The 19,000-nt window shown below is 34.9% G+C and overlaps 1 long non-coding RNA gene across 3 annotated transcripts in view; it reads left to right on the top strand.

The window, feature by feature from the left end:
* LOC123614783 (uncharacterized) overlaps positions 1-19,000 on the top strand; it is a 654,335-nt gene that overhangs the window by 468,645 nt on the left and 166,690 nt on the right. The gene's annotated exons all lie outside the window — the stretch shown is intronic.

Genomic DNA, 19,000 nt, shown 5'->3' with positions numbered 1-19,000 from the left:
GGGCACTGAATGGATTCCTAGAGTAAAACTTTTTAAAAGAATAATAAAATACCTCATATCAGAACACTTTGAAATTTTTTCTCATTCCCAGAAATATATACATGGAATATGTTGGTGTGGGAAGGGGGCTTCATGAGGTTAAACTGTTCTACCCAGTGTTCCTTTAGAGACTTTATACCTATTCATTGTCTGTGAATAAATTACTTTAATAGGATCTTATGTCCCTGCACTTAAGTTTGTTAGTCTAGAAATACCCAAAATTATGTTCAAACAGATTTACAGCATTGATCCAACTTTACTAATCAGTATCTTCCACCAACATATTGTACTAATTTCCTTTTTATGAAAACAATCATTCAGATGAATAAGAGCCAGTGGCATTAAGGGGTTCAGTTTAGGTAGAGACCTTAAAGAAATAAAACCTAAATATAAATACTTACCGTACTTCACATTTCTTATGAGAACATCATCCTGAGGATATACAAATTTTTAAGTGAAGTATAGAGAGAAGTTTTCAGAGTCACAGGAAATTGTTTTAGTCCATCTGGCCAATGACTATTAAGTATTATTCAAGTCCAAAGCTAACACTGGCCATCCCTTTTGATGGTGAACAATAATAATGTCATAGCTTCTATTCCTTAAGGGTTTACCACGTGCAAATGTAGGAGAAGGTAAATAACTCTAGCTGCTGCAGTCAGGAAACCCCCAAGTACCAGTTCTTAATAAAAGACATCTGATAGATATCAGCAGACTCTGACATGGGTCAGGTAGCTCTTCTCTGTGGCTTTCCTCTAAGTGATAATTCAGGAAAACACTTTCCTTCCATTTAGTAACTGTGACATCTCAGAGTCTCTCGCTTCTAGCAGTGACTGTGGAATAGAGAGGACTCTTTCCTGCCCCAGCCTATAAGTGACATAACACTTCCCTTTACCTTCTGTCGGTGAGACAGTTGTATGACTTTACCTAGGTCTTGGGGAGCTGAGAAATACAGTTTAGCTCCATGCCAATGAAAATGAAATTCATGGTGAACCCATATGTTGGATCTGCCACAGCCAGACACTTTATATATATTAACTCATTTGATGCTTATAAGAACCCTGGAAGGTAGGTGTTACTAACCTCACTTTATAGGTGAGAAGCCAGAGATGCAGAAAGTGTAAATAAGCTGCCCAAGACACACAGTTAGTGAGTAGTGGAGCAAGATTCAAACACAACCTGTCTTTAATGGATTAAAAAAATAAGATTTTATAAATAAACATACAAAAATACATATAAATGGACAAAGGATATAAAAAAGAAAAAAGGGCTAGTCACTTGGTTATGAGAAATGTTCAGGTGCAAAAATAGAGAAATGAAAGTTTAAGAGGAAAAAATTTTACCTGTGAAATTAATACCACCACCAAAAAGTTTAATGCTATACCCAATGCTGAAAAGAACACGATAGAAAATATATTGAAAGGAGAGTCACTGAAGTATTAATAGTGGTAATTTGATGATGATGAATTTATGGGTGATATTTCTTACTGATTTACCTTTTTAAAGTATTTCATTTTATAAATATACATATGTGTATGTGTTTATACAGAGACACACAGAGACACACAGAACATAACTGCTTTGTAGGAAATTCCAGTTTGGGCTATAGCAGGATGAAAAATCTATGGTTAGCCCTCACTTCAAACAAGAACTCTGCTCATACAAGTGAACGTAATAGTTTAAAGAAATATGGAGACATACACGTTCCTGAAAACTTCCACTGTCTCAGAACAAACAACGTACTTAAGATATGACTTTGAAAAAATAAGACTGATTTGTTTCTGTGGCTTGTGGAATCTGTCATCATTTTATGAGTACTCATGAAACCCGTGTCTTATAAATTCATTTCTATAAAGAAATACTGATTTTGGCATTCATAAAGCTATCAGAACATTAGTGGGGAGAGAATATTATCACGTAATAAAAAAGAAGCTATTGTGTCACCTAATAGTAATATCAGTCATATGAAAAGCAATATAAAGACTATAAATGCAGGATGAAGTGGTTTAAAAAGACTAGATCCTGAGAAATTGGACAGAGGAATATTGGGGATAGAGGGTGTGGGTAAGGGGTCAGGGCAGGACAGAAGGATGGAATGTTGCACAATGCTTATGTTTCTGGCCATTTGGGGAAATCCATTTTCAATTCAACAGCCAATTCAAACATGACTTTTTTAGCCAAAGAGTCTTTTAACCACCTCCCTCCTCTCATTAAGACAGCTGCTCATACAAGACCCAAGACATGTATTTAAAAACAATTCTCTTATTTTCTGTATTAAAAAGAAAAAAACTTTCATGAAATTTAACTGCTAAAGACTTGCTCCTTTAAGTGAATTTTGAGAGATTCCAGTAGGAGAGTCTAAAAAGAATCTGTAAATAGTAAAAAGTCTGAAATACAAAAGTGACTAAAGCCAATGTAGACCAACATAAAACTGGAAGAATATGGGGAAAGCAAAATAAAATGTAAAAAAAACATAGAAAATAGCTATCTATAACTTGGAAAAAAGGAAAATCTAATATGGATAAGGCCCACTTCACTAAATCTAAATAATGGATTTTCCTTGCTAACAAACAACATATGATTCTCAAAAATAAGCTTCCAGGTTTACATTAGTCAAAGAAACTGTTAGCAATGGTTATTTTGTAACATAGCCAGTTATTAAAGCAGCATTTTTATATTTTAATGCAACCTTTCCCAAATGTAGTTTATATAGTACCAGTTCTGAGATACAGCAATGGATACTATACAAATGAAGATCCTGTGCTGGGTGAAACAAATTATGAAAAGATTTATTTATGATTAAAGAAAAACTTAGCAGAGCCTTTAGTACTAGTACTTACTATGGTTCTGTAATGGGAAGAGGGAAATAGAATGTTCAGGGTTTCACCAGCAGACCTTTTTTTTTTTTTTTGCCTTGAAACATATTGAGGGACGTGTCTTTTTCTTCCTCTCTTTTTTTTTTTAAATTTCAAGAATTTAATTTTCTTTCATCAGGTCCCAATGTATGAATTCTTGGCTTTTTTTGATTTTTTCATGCCAGCTGAGACTCAACAAGAGATGATTAATTTCTATACATGTTTCTGAGACTCCCTGTCTTGAGACATGCTCTATTTTGAAAGCAATAAAACCCGGTGTGTCTGCTATTTTATTTTGATGTGCTCATTCACAGCAATCAGGCCATATTTAAAAGAGACTGGCTACACGTCATACAGCCAAAAGGTTAGGTGATGGGCTGTGGCATTAATGAAGGCTGTGGGGACCAGTGTCTTTTGGCTCACCCTCTGGAAGTACTGATTTCGAACCACTTTTCTCCACCAACAGAGGCCTTCCTTTTTAGTTGTGAGCAAGGGGGATGATGCAGCGGTTACGAGTATGGACTCTGGAGCTGGCGTTTAAACTCTGACTTTCTGTGGGCTCTTGGGCAAGTTAGTTGATCTCTCCTTACTTCAGCTAATTAATCTCTAGGGTGAGCATAGCAGTAGTACTCAGCTAAGAGAAAGTTGTGAGCATTAGATGACTTGATATATTTAAAGTACCTAGAACATTTCCTAGCATGTGGTAAATTCTCAGTGTTAGCTCTTGGCTACTAAGGCAAGTAACAGCTGCTCCAAATAAACATCCTTCTTTACTAGGACAACCCCAGATCTAGTTTGGGTTATGCTGTACAGGACATCTTTATTTTGTAGGGAGGTTTCTCCTAAGACTACAGATGATAAACATTTTTTAAAGTCTAAAATTTGTTATAAAAACCAGGGAGGTCTTTTTTTCTAGATTAAAACCGTGACCATTTGAACCTTTGTTTTTTCCTCTCAAGACCCTAATTCTCACTATGTTGCAGTGACGTAGTGATAAATGAAGTTATTTTCATCTTTGTTTTGCCATCAGGGCTCCAAAAATGACCAGATCCTTCTACTGAGGAATAGCTCTTAAATTCTGCATCCATGAATAACCAGAGAACTAAGGTCTGATTAGTGCTTCATCACTGACAATGTGTTTTCATATACGTAAGAGCACTTACGGTTCTTCTTGTATCATTTTCCTCTAGCCCAGGCTGTCTCCTTGCCCCATTCTGTAGGTTCAGCTGTGTATATATTCAGCTCCAAGCAGGAAGTGTGAATTATTTATTATTCATTTATTTAAATCCATTTCACATAAGAAGAATTTCAGACAGATAGCAAGAGATTGACTCACTATTAACATTAGTTTTGCCTCTTGGTTATTTGTTTGTTGTTGTTATTATTCTTTTTTTCCTTTTTTTTTAAATTGAAGTATAGTCAGTTTAGAATGTTGTGTCAATTTCTGGTGTACAGCATAATGCTTCAGTCATACATATACATACATACATACCTTTTCATATTCTTTTTCACTATAATTTACTGTAAGATATTGAATATATATAGTTCCCTGTGCTACACAGTATAAATTTGTTGCTTATCCTACATATAGTAGTTAGCATCTATGAATCTTGAACTCCCAGTTTATCCCTTCCCACTCCCTTCCCCCCAGTAACCATAAGTTTGTTTTCTATGTCTGTGAGTCTATTTCTGTTTTGTAAATAAGTTCATTTGTGTCTTTTTTTAGATTCCACATACAAGTGATATCATATGGTATTTTTCTTTCTCTTTCTGGCTTACTTCACTTAGAATGACTATCTCCAGGTCCATCCATGTTGCAGCAAATGGCATTATTTTATTCTTTTTATGGCTGAATAGTATTCCATTGTATAAATATACCACAACTTCTTTATTCAGTCATCTGTTGATGGACATTTAGGTTGTTTCCATGTCTTGGCTACTCTCTGAATATATGTCCAGGAGTGGGATTGCTGGATCATATGGTAAGTCTATTTTTAGTTTTTTGAGGAATCTCCATACTGTTTTCCGTAATGACCACACCAATCTCCATTCCCATCAACAGTGTAGGAGGGTTCCCTTTTCTGTGCACCCTCTCCAGCATTTATCGTTTGTGAACTTTTGAATGATGGCCATTCTGACTGGTGTGAGGTGATACCTCATTGTAGTTTTGATTTGTATTTCTCTGATAATTAGTGATACTGAGCATTTTTTCATGTGCCTATTGGCCATTTGTATGTCTTCATTGAAGAATTGCTTGTTTAGGTCTTCTGCCCATTTTTGGATTGGGTTGTTTGGTTTTTTTCTTATTAAGTTGTATGAGCTGTTTATATATTCTGGAAATTAAGCCCTTGTCAGCTGCATCTTTGCAAATATTTTCTCCAAGTCTATAGGTTGTCTATTTGTTTTGTTTATGGTTTCCTTTGCTGTACAAAAGCTTATAATTTTAATTAGGTCCCATTTGTTTATTTTTGCTTTTATTTCTATTGGCTGGATAGACTGCCCTAGGAGAACACTGCTGAGATTTATGTCAGAAAATGTTTTGCCTATGTTCTCTTCTAGGAGGCTTGTTGTGTCTTGTCTAATGTTTAAGTCTTTAAAGCCATTTTGAGTTTATTTTTGTGTATGGTGGGAGAGAGTGTTCCAACTTCACTTATGTACATGCACTGTCCACTTTTCCCAGCACCACTTGCTCACCAATACTTTCACTATTCCTAAAAAAAAAAAATCTCCTCAGCCATTTGTGCTAATTGAGGTCTAGTCTCCCACCTTGCTCTTTTACTTTACTGCTTACTTTATTATGCAGAGCTGTTTAGTTCTTCTTAGTCTTTTCTAAACTAGGTTCTGGTATCCCATTGCCTATCAACAGACTCATTAGACTCATTCTTTTTTCTTTTTATTGAAGTATAATTGATTTACAATGCTGTGTTATTTTCAGGTATACAGCAAAGTAATTCTGTCATACACACACACACACATTATTTTTCAGATTCTTTTCCATCATAGGTTTTTACAAGATATTGAATATAGTTCCTTGTGCCATTTAGCATCCTTGTTGTTTATCTATTTTATATACAGTAGTGTAGTGTGTACCACAGATGCATTCTTGTGCCAGGTCTCACCCTTTCTTTTTCCCTCCACCAAGAGAAAAAGAATAAAATAGACATGTTTTGCCCTCCTCGTGAATTAGGCCACCTCCCTTAGAAGATAGAAAAAGCCAGTCAGTTTAATTTCTAACAGATCCCCCCACCCCCCGTCTCCCTCTCTCTTTCTCTTTCTGTCTCTCTCTCTTTCATACACACATACACATAAATTATACAATTTAACTACTTAAACACTTTATGCTACAACATAGAATATCATATATGATACCCTAATCCTATGATTCCCAAACCATGTTCAGAGGTGCCCAGAGTACCATAGTGAGCTCATAGGTGGTGCCATGGGGTATTTTATATTTATATTCTGGTATTTTACAGAGACACTGTGCAAACTACCAGCCCTAGGTGATTTGTAATTGAGGTTAGATTGTTCTGCATTTCTTTTGATTATTTCATGTCTTTGCAAAACTGAGTTTTTTGTGGTTGCTTTGATAAAAAACAGGTACTCTATTTGGGAAAGGAGGAAAAGCAGTAGCTGGCATTTATAGCAGCTTCTCCAGGAGAGTGGTGCTGGAGAGGTGTGTAGGACTCTATGTGGCCAGCCACAGAAAGAAAGAAATAAACAAAAGAAGTACTATACTAAAAGCAATACAGAAAAGGAAATAAAGGGTGGTGGTAACCAATCTGATTCGAAGGATTGAGAAGTTTTGTAGTGGCCATTAAGTACACACATCCCATTAGTAAGTAATTCTGATTATTTAAGAATAAAATGAAAATATTTTCTCTTTCAATTTATATGAATGATTTTTTTTCAAAGGCCACTAAACTGTTAAGACAAATACTTATTAAGTCCACTGGACGTTACTACTTAATACATGAAACTATTAAGTCTTTTTTGGCCCTGAGGCACTGTGAAAAAATACCAGTAAAGTTTAAAGAACTCTACCGTACTCTTTTATACACACACACACACACACACACATACATACATACATACATACCGAAAAACCCATATTTAACATTAGGAAGAGTTACTAGAATAATTAATACAAATATCCAAGAAAATCATTACTATAAAAGCCTTAATTAATGATAACATTATTGTAATTAATTTTATCTCCCTTTAAATGTAAATACCTGAAAAACTTTAAAGGTATAAAAATGTTTCTTTTTTTTCTCTTTCTTCAATTATTTTGTTATGATTGAACAATAACTAATTCACAATATTATATTAATTTCAGGGGTATTATATAATGATTGGATATTTTATACATTACAAAATGTTCACCATGATAAATCTAGTTACCATCTGTCGCCATACAAAGTATTTACAATATTATTGATTATATTGCCTATGCTGTCCATTATATCTCCATAACTTATTTATTTTATAATGGGAAGTTTATACCTACTAATCTTCCTCACCTATTTCACTCATCCCTCCACCTTCCTCCCCTTTGGCAACCACTTGTTTGTTCTCTGTATCTGTGAGTGTGGTTTTGTTTTGTTATATTTGTTCATTTGTTTTCTTTTTTAGATGCCACTTGTAAGTGAAATCATATGGTATCTGTCTTTCTCTGTCTGATTTATTTCACTTATCATAATACCTTCTAGGTCCATCCATTGTTGCAGATAGCAAGATTTCATTCTTTTCTATGGCTGAGAGTTATTCCATTGTGTATGTGTGTGTGTGTATATATATATGTGTATATGTATGTATGAGTATGTGTGTGTGTGTGTGTGTGTGTGTGTGTGTGTGTATATATATATATATATACATCTTTTTTATCCATTCATTTATTTTGGACATGTCTAGGCTATTATAAATAATACTGCAATGAACATAGGAGTACATATGTCTTTTTCAGCTTAGCATTTTTCTTTTCTTTGGAAAAATACCCAGAAGTGCAATTGTTAGATCATATGGTAGTTCTGTTTTTAATATTTTGAGGAACCTCCATACTGTTTTCCATAGCAGCTACAACAATTTACATTCCTACCAACAGTGTACCAGGGTTTCCTTCTCTCCAACATTTGTTATTTCTTGTCTTTTTCAAAATGGCCATTCTACCAGGTATGAGGTGACATATCATTGTGGTTTTGATTTGCATTTCCCTAATGATTAGTGATGTTGAGAATCTTTTCATGTGTCTGTTGGCCTTCTATATGTCTTCTTGGAAAAATGTCTATTCAGATCTTCTGCCCATTTTTTAATCAGTTGTTTTTTTTTTATTGTTGAACTGTATGAGTTCTTTGTATATTTTTGATATGAATCTCTTATCAGATATATCATTTATAAATATTTTCTCTCATTCAGTAGGCTGCCTTTTTGTTCTTTTGATAGTGGCCTTCAATGTGCAAAAGTCTTTTAGTTTCATATAGTCCCATTTGTTTATTTTTGCTTTTGTTTCCCTTGCTTGAGGAGACGGATCAAAAAAAAAAAAATACTACAACTGATGTCAAAGAGCATACTGCCTATAAAAGTTGTCTTCTAGGAGTTTCTTCAAGTCTTAAAATCTTTAATCCACTTGGAGTTTAATTTTGTATATGATATGAGACAGTAGCCCAATTTGATTGTTTTGTATGTAGCTGTCCTGTTTTCTCAACAAAATTTATTGAAGAGGCTCTCTTTTCCCAATTGTATATTTTTGCCTCCTTTGTCATAGATTAATTGACCATAAATGCATGGGTTTATTTTTGGGCTCTCTACTCAGTTCCATTGATCTATGTGGCAGTTTTTGTGCCAGTACTGTACTGTTTTGATTACTATAGCTTTGTAGTATAATTTGAAATCAGGAGCATGATACCTCCAGCTTTGTTCTTCTTTCTCAAGATCATTTTGGCTATTTGGGATCTTTTGTGTTTCCATATAATTTTTAGAATTATTTGTTCTAGTTTTGTGAAAAATGCCATTGGTATTTTGATAGGAATTGCATTGACTCTGTAGATTGCCTTGGGTAATATGGTCATTTTAATAACATTAATTCTACCAATCCATGAACATGGTGTATCTTCCCACTTGTTTGTGTTGTCTTCAGTTTCTTTCATCAGTGTCTTACGGTTTTCCAAGTACAGGTCTTTTATCTCCTTTTTTAGATTTATTACTGGGTATTTTACTCTTTTTGATATGACTATAAATGGTATTGTTTTCTTAAATTTTCTTTCTGATAGCTCATTATTAATGTATAGATATGCAACAGATTTCTATATATTAAATTTTTTAAACTTTTCCAATAATTTTATTTTCCAGATGTACTGAAGTATAATTGACATATACATATTATATATATATTTTTAGGGGGTAAACTTTTAATTTGCACTATGGAGTATTTACCACAATCAAGTTAGTTAACACATTCATCATATCACATAATAATTTTTGAGGAATGGCAATACTTTAAGATGTTTTCTCATAGCAAATTTAAAGTTTTCAATAAATTATTAATATTTCATTTCTTTTTTGAGGTACAGTTGATTATAATATTAATTTCAGGTGTACAACATAGTGATTCAAAATTTCCATAGATAATATTTTATAATTATAAAATATTGGCTATATTCCCTGTGTTGTACAATATATCCTTGTACCTTTTTTTATTTTATAGAGAGTAGTTTGTACCTCTTAATCCCCTCCCTACATCTTGCCCCTCCTACCTTCCCTCTCCCCATTGGTAACCACTAGTTTGTTCTCTATATCTGTGAGTCTGTTTCTGTTTTATTATATCCATTTGTTTTGTTTTATTTTTTAGATTCCATATGTAAGTGATAACATACAGTGTTTGTCTTTCTCTGTCTGTTTTATTTCACTAGCAATAATACCCTTTTGTCCATCCATGTTGTTACAAAATGGCAAGATTTCATTCTTTTTATGGCTGAGTAGTATTCCATTGTACATAAATACCACATGCTTATCCAGTCATCTGTTGATGGACACTTAGGTTACTTCCATATCTTGACTATTATAAATAATGCTGCTGTGCACATTGGGATGCATGTATCTTTTCAAATTAGTGTTTTCACTTTCTTCAGATATATACCCAGGAATGGAATTGCTGGATTATATGGCAGGTCAATTTTTAGTTTTTTGAGAACCCTTTATACTGGTTTCCACAGTGGCTGCACCAGTTTACATTCCCACCAACAGTGTACAAGTGTTCCCTTCTCTCCAGATGCTCACCAACATTTGCTGTTTGTGGCCATTTTGATAATAACATTATTCTGACAGATTTGAGGTAATATCTCACTGTGGTTTTGATTTGCATTTCTCTGATGATTACCAGTGTTGAGCATCTTTTCATGTCCCTGTTGGCCATCTGTATGTCCTCTTTGGGAAAATGTCTATTCAGGTCTTCTGCTCATTTTTAATTGGTTATTTGTTTTTTGATGTTGAGTTGTATGAGCTGTTTATATACTTTGGATATTATCCCTTATTTGTCATATCATTTGAAAATATTTTCTCCCATTTGATGGGTTGTCTTTTTGTTTTGTCAGTGGTGTCCTTTGCTGTGCAAAAGCTTTTAAGCTTGATTAGGTTCCATTTGTTTATTTTTGTTTCCTTTACCTTAGGAGACAGATCCAAAAAATATATTGCTACAATATGTGTCAAAGTGTGTCATACCTATGTTTTCTTCAAGGAGTTTTGTGATTTCTGGTCTTAAATTTAGGGTTTAATTCATTTTGAGTTTATTTTTGTATATGCTGTGAGAAAATGTGCTCTAATTTTATTCTTTTATATGCAGTTGTCCATTTTTCCCAGCACCGCTTACTGAGGAGACTGTCTTTTCTCCATTGTATATTCTTGCTCTTTTGCTGTTGATTAATGGACCAAAAGTGTGTGGGTTTATTTCTAGGCTGTCTATTCAGTTCCATTGATCTATGTGTCTGTTTTTGTACCAGTACCATTCTGTTTTAATTACTGTAACTTTGTAGTACAGTCAGAAGTCAGGGAGTGTGATTCCTCCAGCTCTGTTCTTCTTTCTCAAGATTGTTTTGACTATTCTGGGTCTTTTGTGTTTCCATACAAATTGTAAATTTTTTTGTTCTAGTTCTATGAAAAATGCCATAGGTATTTTGATAGGGATGGCATTGAATTTGTAAAATTTGCATTGGGTAGTATAATCATTTTATTAATATTAATTCTTCCAATGCACGAACATGGTATATTTTTCTCTTTGTGTTGTCTTCATTTTTGTCCATTAGTGTCTAATAGTTTTCCAAGTACAGGTTTTTTTACCTCCTTAGATTTATTCCTAGGTATTTTATTATTTTTGATGTGATTGTAAGTGGGATGGTTTCCTTAGTTTGTCTTTCTGATAGTTCATTGTTAGTGTACAGAAATGTGATTTCTGTATATTAATTTTGTATCCTGCAACTTTACCAAATTCCTTCATAAGCTCTAGTAGTTTTTTGGTGGCATCTTTAGGATTTTCTACATGTAATGCCATGTCATCTGCAAACAGTGTCAGGTTTAATTCTTTTTTTCCAATCTGGATTCCTTTTATTTCTTTTTCTTCTGATTGCTGTGGCTAGGACTTCCAATACCATGTTGAATAAAAGTGGGTGAGAGTGGCCATCCTTGTCTTGTTTCTGATCTTAGAGGAAATACCTTCAGCTTTCCACTGTTGAGTATGATGTTGGCTCTCAGTTTGTCATATATGGCCTTTATTGTGTTGAGGTACATTCTCTCTATATCCACTCTGCTGAGAATTTTTATCATAAATGAATGCTGAATTTTGTGAAAAGCTTTTTCTGAATCTATTGAGATTCTCAAATGATTTTTATTCTTCAGTTTGTTGATGTGTTGTATGACATTGATTTAGTTGCAGATATACAGCCATCTTTGCATCCATGGGATAAATCCCACTTAATCAGGGTGTACTATCCTTTTAATGTCTTGTTGAATTTTGTTTGCTCATGTTTTGTTCAGGATTTTTGCATTTATGTTCATTAGTAATACTGGCCTGTAATTTTCTTTTTTTGTGGTATCTTTAATGATTTTGGAATCAGAGTTATCATGGCCTCCTACAATGAGTTTGGAAGCATTCCTTCCGCTTCAATTTTTTGGAATAGTTTGAGAAGGATACATTTTAACTCTTTTTCAAATGTTTGGCAGAATTCACCTGTGAAGCCATCTGGTCTTGGACTTTGGTTTGTTGAAAGTTTTTTAAATTACTGATTCAGGTTCATTACTGATAATCAATCTGTTCATATTTTCTATTTCTTCTTGATTGTCTAGAAAGATTGTACATTTCTAGAAATTTATCCATTTCTTCTGGGTTGTCCATTTTTGGGCATATAATTGTGGTATTTCTGTGGTGTTGTTTATAACTTCTCTTTAATTTCCAATTTTTTTTTATTTAGGCCCTCTCTCTTTTTTAATGAGAATGACTAAAGGTTTATCAATTTTGTCTGTCTTTTAAAAGAACCAGCTCTTGGTTTCACTCATCTTTTTCTATGATTTTTTTTTTGTCTCTGTTTCATTTACTTCTGCTCCGATCTTTGTTATTTCTTTCATTCTACTAACTTTGGATTTTATTTGTTATTCTTTTTCTAGTTCCTTCAGGTGTAAGGTTAGATTTTTATTTGAGGTTTTTCTTGTTTCCTGAGGCAGGCTTATATTGCTATAAACTTCCCTAATTTTTAATGGGAACTGCTTTTTCTCTGTCCCATAGATTTTGGATTATGTGTTTCCATCTTAATTTGTCTCCAGGAAGTTTTTATTTCCTCTTTGATTTTTTCAGTGACCCATTGGTTGTTTAGTATCACATTGTCTAGCCTCCACATGTTGATGTTTTTGCAGGTTTTTTTTCTTGTAGTTGATTTCTAATCTCATACAGTTGTGGTTGGAAAAGATGCTTGATACAATTTCAGTATTGTTAAATTTATTGAGCCTCGTTTGTGGCCAAGCATATGCTCTCTCCTGAAAAATGTTCCATGTGCACTTGAAAATAATGTGTATTCTGCTGCTTTGGGGTGGAATGTTCTATAGATCTCTATAAAGCTCATCTGAGCTAATGTGTCATTTAAGGCCTGTGTTTCCTTATTGATTTTCTGTCCAGATGATCTGTCCATTTGATGTAAGCAGGAAAAGATATAAAAATTTTAAATCAGGTAAGTTTGGGGAAAAGATCAAATACTGATTAATAGAACTGTTTAAAGAAATAAGATGCTCTGGTTAGTTAAATAGTTTTTATTAACTGAATATTAATGGAAAAGCCTGTTTCAGCTATTTCTGAAAACACACAAAAATATGTCTTGGTAGGTACAATTTACTAAATAGCTAAATTTTGTCTTGTTGATTAAATAACTTATAATAAGAGGTTAAATCACTTGCCCAGGGCTACCATATTGAGTGGCAAAACCAGCATCTGAAACTAGGTGTTCAGGCTCAAGCACTTGAGAGATCAATAGGGTTCAGTAAGTTTGGAAATATCCCGTATTATATTCCACTTAGTGAGTCAGTATGCATTGGCATGTGAAATACTCTGAGAAATCCTGTAAGAAAGAAGCTTTTAAAATTTGGTTTAATTCTGTATTAAATTCATTGACTCCCAAATCCTTTTTCACCTAACAGCTATGCTGTACTATTTAAGATCGAGAGCTCTGCAGTCAAATGGCCTGGTTCAAATTCCAGCTCAGCTGTTTAACCATGTCACTTAATTTGTCTAATCTCTACTTCCCTCATCCATAAAATGGAAATAGTACTAATACCGCTTCAAAGACTTGTGAGCATTGGATGATAAAATGCATATAAAGCACATACTAAATGCTCAACAAATTTAGCTAAAACTGTTGTTGATAACATTCCTCAAAATTAATGTTTGCAGAACATAATTTGAAAATGCCATCCTAAGTATTCAGATAAAACCATAAAAATGTATACACAAGTAATTGCTACAGGTCTACAACATGCCACTGGGAACATAAAATTTATTGGAAGACTTTCAGGTAGCACATATTTGTGAGAAAGGTTATTTGCAATCCTGGCAAAGTGTGGAGTTTCCATTCAGGGATGAAGGACGATGTAATATTGGGGCCATTGCTGAGATCTGCTGATGTCTCTCTAGATGTGAGCAGACACACAGATGGTCCAAGTAAGGGTAAAGGAGAAGCTGTTGCTTACAGGCAGACAAAGAGAAGGCAGAGAGAGAAGGGAGTGCTGACTTGTGCCAATTCTCTTACCCCAGTCAGTGGAAAAGAAATATCTATCTTTCCATTAGTTTAACCCCTTTCCTCAACTAACAAAGAGAAAAGATGCTCTTCTCAGTGGTTACTGTTTCCAAAGAAAGGTAAGTCATGTTATCTTTCTTTGAAACAGAAAGCAGATTATTTTGTAGAGGAAATACCAACTGTTTTTCTTTTAAAATGTAGGGTTCGGTGAATCATAAAAGAAGACAGTACAGAGTAAATACAGCCGACTTTCATTTAGGTTGATAAATTAGAAAATTCCTAGGGAGACATTAGACAACTAATATTGCCATTGTCCATCTATTTGTAGAGCTATTACTTTTCTATACAGCAAAGTCTTTTACATACTATTAGAGAACTTGGATTACCTAAACATCACTTTGATGTCAGTAACAATTTCATCACATTAACACAAGGGGAAAAATGGAAACTTGACTCTCATGACTGAATAGATTTGTTTTTATTTTGTCAAAAAAAGAATGAAATAAATGTTTTCTTAGTATACCTTGGCCACATGCTTCATTATGATTAGGCTGCCTCTTCAATGCATTACTCAACCAGTTTATACCTGGATAGGGTTGTATGGCTCGTCAGATCTTCATTCAGTCCAGCATTGCGGAAGTAGGTTGCCTGATGCATTATTCCTTGTTGTAAACATGTTTATTTTTCTAGAATGTGATGATAAGCATTTGATTCATTTGTTCATGTCCCTTTAAGGATGATTTATCAATGTCAGTGATACTTAGAGATCTGAGAGCAATTAATGTTGCTTCAAGTAAAGTTAATATGGCAGCTCCACTGAAGGTATCCAGGGGATACATTGCTTCTTGTATGGTTAAGATCACCTACTTAGTGACTGAAACTCTAACAAGTCAACCTCAAGAGTTCATTGTAGTTTTGTGGGCAAACTGGAGAAAGAATATGTAGTATACACAAAAAATATTCCCCTAGTTCAAATTTTACATTTATACAAAGTTAGTTAGCAGAGCCAAGATAAGCAATCTAAGCCTGACCTCTTTGCCTTTTCCTTTTCTCTTGTAGCATGCAATAGCAGTTTGATGTTTTATTTTGACAGTACAGAAATTTAAAGTAAAAGTACTACTTGTCGCGCAAATTAAAATACGTGATTTGAATTATGGCATGTTTCTGAATTCAGCAAAATCATCGCATATGATGCCATCCTCTGGTAATTTTCTCCTTTGATCAGATGAATCTGAAAACTGTTCTTGCAAGGTATCTGCAGACAAGAAGCCAGCTCTTTCAGCGGGTTCTGTCTGGCTTCCCAATCCCGCCAAGGAGAGAGGAGACATGCAGGGGGTGGATAAAGAAGGCTCTCCTGGTAGGATGGTCTGGGAAGTATAAAATGGTGCTGATGCCAGGTATAACCTCATTTAAGCAGAAATTGGAATTTGATGAGATTACAAGGTGAGGAGATAGTGCTCGTGTTGTGTTTTTTTTCCCCGGGATATTGGTGCTATGGGCAAACTGTCAAGGAAGTATATTGATACCTATTCAATTTTTATTAGGAAAAAAAGTATGCTTATTGCATTCTTTTGACCAGTAGGAAGTTTTTGAAGCATGTACTTTGCACATGAAATTTCTTTCACTCTCCCAAAAAGTTCAGTATATTTTATTTCTTTTTCTTCTTTTTTTTTTTTTTTTTTTTTTTTTTTTTTTTTTTGCTTGTATGTTTCAAACTGCTTGCATGTTAAAAAGTCTAAAGGTATTTTTGGATTGAGGAAAGTTGACTCCATATAGAAATCAAAATATATCATTCTCAATTTTCAAAGTAATTTCATTTATCTGTAGGAAAATGCTTGGAAGTCAGGCTTCTTTGACACTTTTTAAAAAGGGGGATAAAAGCAACAACATGGATGGACCTGGAGGGTATTATGCTAAGTGAAGTAAGTCAGACCGAGAAAGACAAACACTGTATGTTTTCACTTAGATGTGAAATCTAAAAAACTAAACAAACTAACAAATATAACAACAGACTCACAGATACAGAGAACAAACTACTAGTGGTTGCCAGAGTGGAGGGGAGTGAAGGGAATTAAAAGGTACAAACTACCTGTTATAAAGTAAAGAAGTCACAGGGATGTGATGTACAGCACTATTAATAATATTAGAATATAGTTAATAACATTGGAATAACTTTGTATGGAACATAATCTATGTAAATAATGAATCACTGTGTTATGTACCTGAAACTAACATAATATTATAAGTTAACTCTACTTCAGATTTTTTAAAGAAAGAATTCAAATAGCATAAAGGCTCCTGCGGCATGGCACTGTTGCAGTATATCAATACAGAGCTCTTCGGAGTCTTAATTTACTTGAGCAGCCCCTGTAAAAAGCCATGCCAGAGAGTGGGAAGGAAGGTTGGCAGCCAGAGACTAGATGCCAAACGGTTCCTCACTGGCAGTAGCATCTGGATGGGAGGTTGGCTTGCCTCCGGGACTCTTGGCCAACAGCACTGTTGTCTATACAGACGGCTGTGTATCTGTTCAAGAGTCCAACAACTGTGTGTGTGTATTTTGGTAAGCTTTTATTTCTGGGCCAAAGATTTGCATGGCATTTTTGCATATGTTGGCACCAATTCTATATTTGGCTCTCCCCCCATCCTCACCCACTGCTACATTTTAGTTTCTGATGAAAAACACTACACAGAAATGGAAATGCATTAAGAGAAGAAAATATATTTCTTGAATTTTTTTCTTAAATCCAACAGAACATGTGTAGGTATGACATTGACATTATTCTAAATGGACTGTCTTCCTTTCTCAAGCCTGGAATAATGTAGAAATTCCCGGTCTCAATGCAAAAAATTTTCTTGATCCTCGCAGGATTTAGATAGAACTTAATTACAGAACTATCCGAAGTTACTTTAATCACCAGAATTATAATGAACCATTAAGAAATGTAAAATCATGCTACTCTTTCAATGTTCCAGGGAAATATAAAATAATTTGATAAATGTAGTCACTGTAGTATGATACCAGGAACTGCCACACATCCAGTCAACTAGCTTGTCAAAGTCCTGCCTTATTTTTCAGGGCCACAACTTCTCAAACTTTTAATAATCTGCTAGCCCAAAAGCATTTGCTTCAGGGGCAGTCCCACACTAATGTAATTCAACCAACATCTATCAGATGGCCCCTTTATACAAAATTCTGGAGGATACAAGGTTGAACAAGATATCTAACCCCCAAAATTTATAGCTTTTTTTCCTTTTTGATGAAGAAGATTGGAACAGACTTTTAAACAAGTAACAAGAGCACCAAGAAACAAAAGTGAAAGCTCAGCGGAGGTCCAGAGTAACATGTGTCACATCCCAGGAATGGGACAATAAAGAAATGAACCCCATTTTTATGTATCTTACATAAAACATTTCAGTTGTGCTTGGTGTTTTAAAACTAGAAAGGTCCATGAATATCATGTAGTCCAAAATTTTTCTATAATTTCGATGAGGAAACTGATGGCCAAAGAACAGTGATTCAGTCACGGTCACACACTAATTAGTACAAGGACACAGATCCAGTTCTCTTTCAACGCTGCTCCTCGTGATTTTAGAGTTACGGCATACCTAAAGTGAAATTTGCAGGGAACTCCTGTAAAATGCTGTGGCATAATTTCACAAGATAATAATAAACAGTGAACCAAGGCTAGGGAATTACTGTATGATGTAAATGAGGTGGGATGAAGTTACTGCAGTTATAAGCAATTCTCTTTGTCTAGAGTGGGTGAGGTGGAACTCCCAGAAAGATCACTTAAAATCAGGCTACAGACATTGCAGCTGATAGTGCAAAGGGCATCTGCCACAACTTTTCTCTCACTGTGGTTTGTAGACGTTTCTGTGGAGAAAGGATGTCCAGAAGCTTATAGATGACCACAATGTCACCTCCATCCTCTTAGTGACCATAGTGTCATAAAAAATGACCCCCCACTCAGATCCACCACTTAAATGTCACTCATCAGCAATTTGTCACCCTCTGGATAAGACTGAGGGCTCCATGGCCTGAAGTAAGGTGTTACAAGTGTTTGAATAGTCATATTAAGTTTAAGTTATCATATATCATAAATATACTATTGTCTAATTGAACACTGTTAAGAAAAGCTCCTCTCCAACTTGATATGAGCAAAATAAGATTGCCTTCCGAGTTAAACTAGGTAATCGGCACTTGATGAATTGGAGCCATGTTGAACTGATAATTAACCCACAAAATCCAAGGATCTTTGGATCCCCAGAGGCTGAAGGATCCTCAGACCAGAAGAATGTCTCCGTAACCTAAAAAAATTAACAGGTCTGAAGGAAAAATAAGTCAGTTAGAAGGGACATTGGTCAATTACAGAAAACAAAGAAAAAAATATCAATGAGGTGTGTATGGGCAGTGTCCATCCCATAACCATCCTAAGTAAGGGTGCCCTGGTCCAAGGACCCAGCTGTACTAGTCATCGTGCCTTTTTATTGTCTCTGTTTTCTGGTATTTTGATATCTAGAGCCTTACTGACACTGGGGGAGACTTCCCCTCCCAGGGCCAGCTAATTCCTAGAGAGAGCAAACCACCCAAAGTGACTACACTTCTGTATGCAAACCACCCCATGCAAAGCCGATACCCTCAACTCCCTCCTTTATCTAGCTTTCACTCTGGACCACTATCCGCCCGGCCCTAACACTCCACAGGGTACCCAACAATTAGAGACAGTCCCTAACTCCCTCCCCACCCCCAGCTGCTGACATTATTCAAACTAGCCAATCCTAAACCTGCTTATCCTGCCTCACCTATTCCTGCTCTGGAAAACCACAATAAAGACTCGTGCC

Source organism: Camelus bactrianus, chromosome 1, assembly GCF_048773025.1.
Source record: "Camelus bactrianus isolate YW-2024 breed Bactrian camel chromosome 1, ASM4877302v1, whole genome shotgun sequence".
NCBI classification, from domain to species: domain Eukaryota; kingdom Metazoa; phylum Chordata; class Mammalia; order Artiodactyla; family Camelidae; genus Camelus; species Camelus bactrianus.
This window is presented reverse-complemented; position numbering and strand designations above follow the sequence as displayed.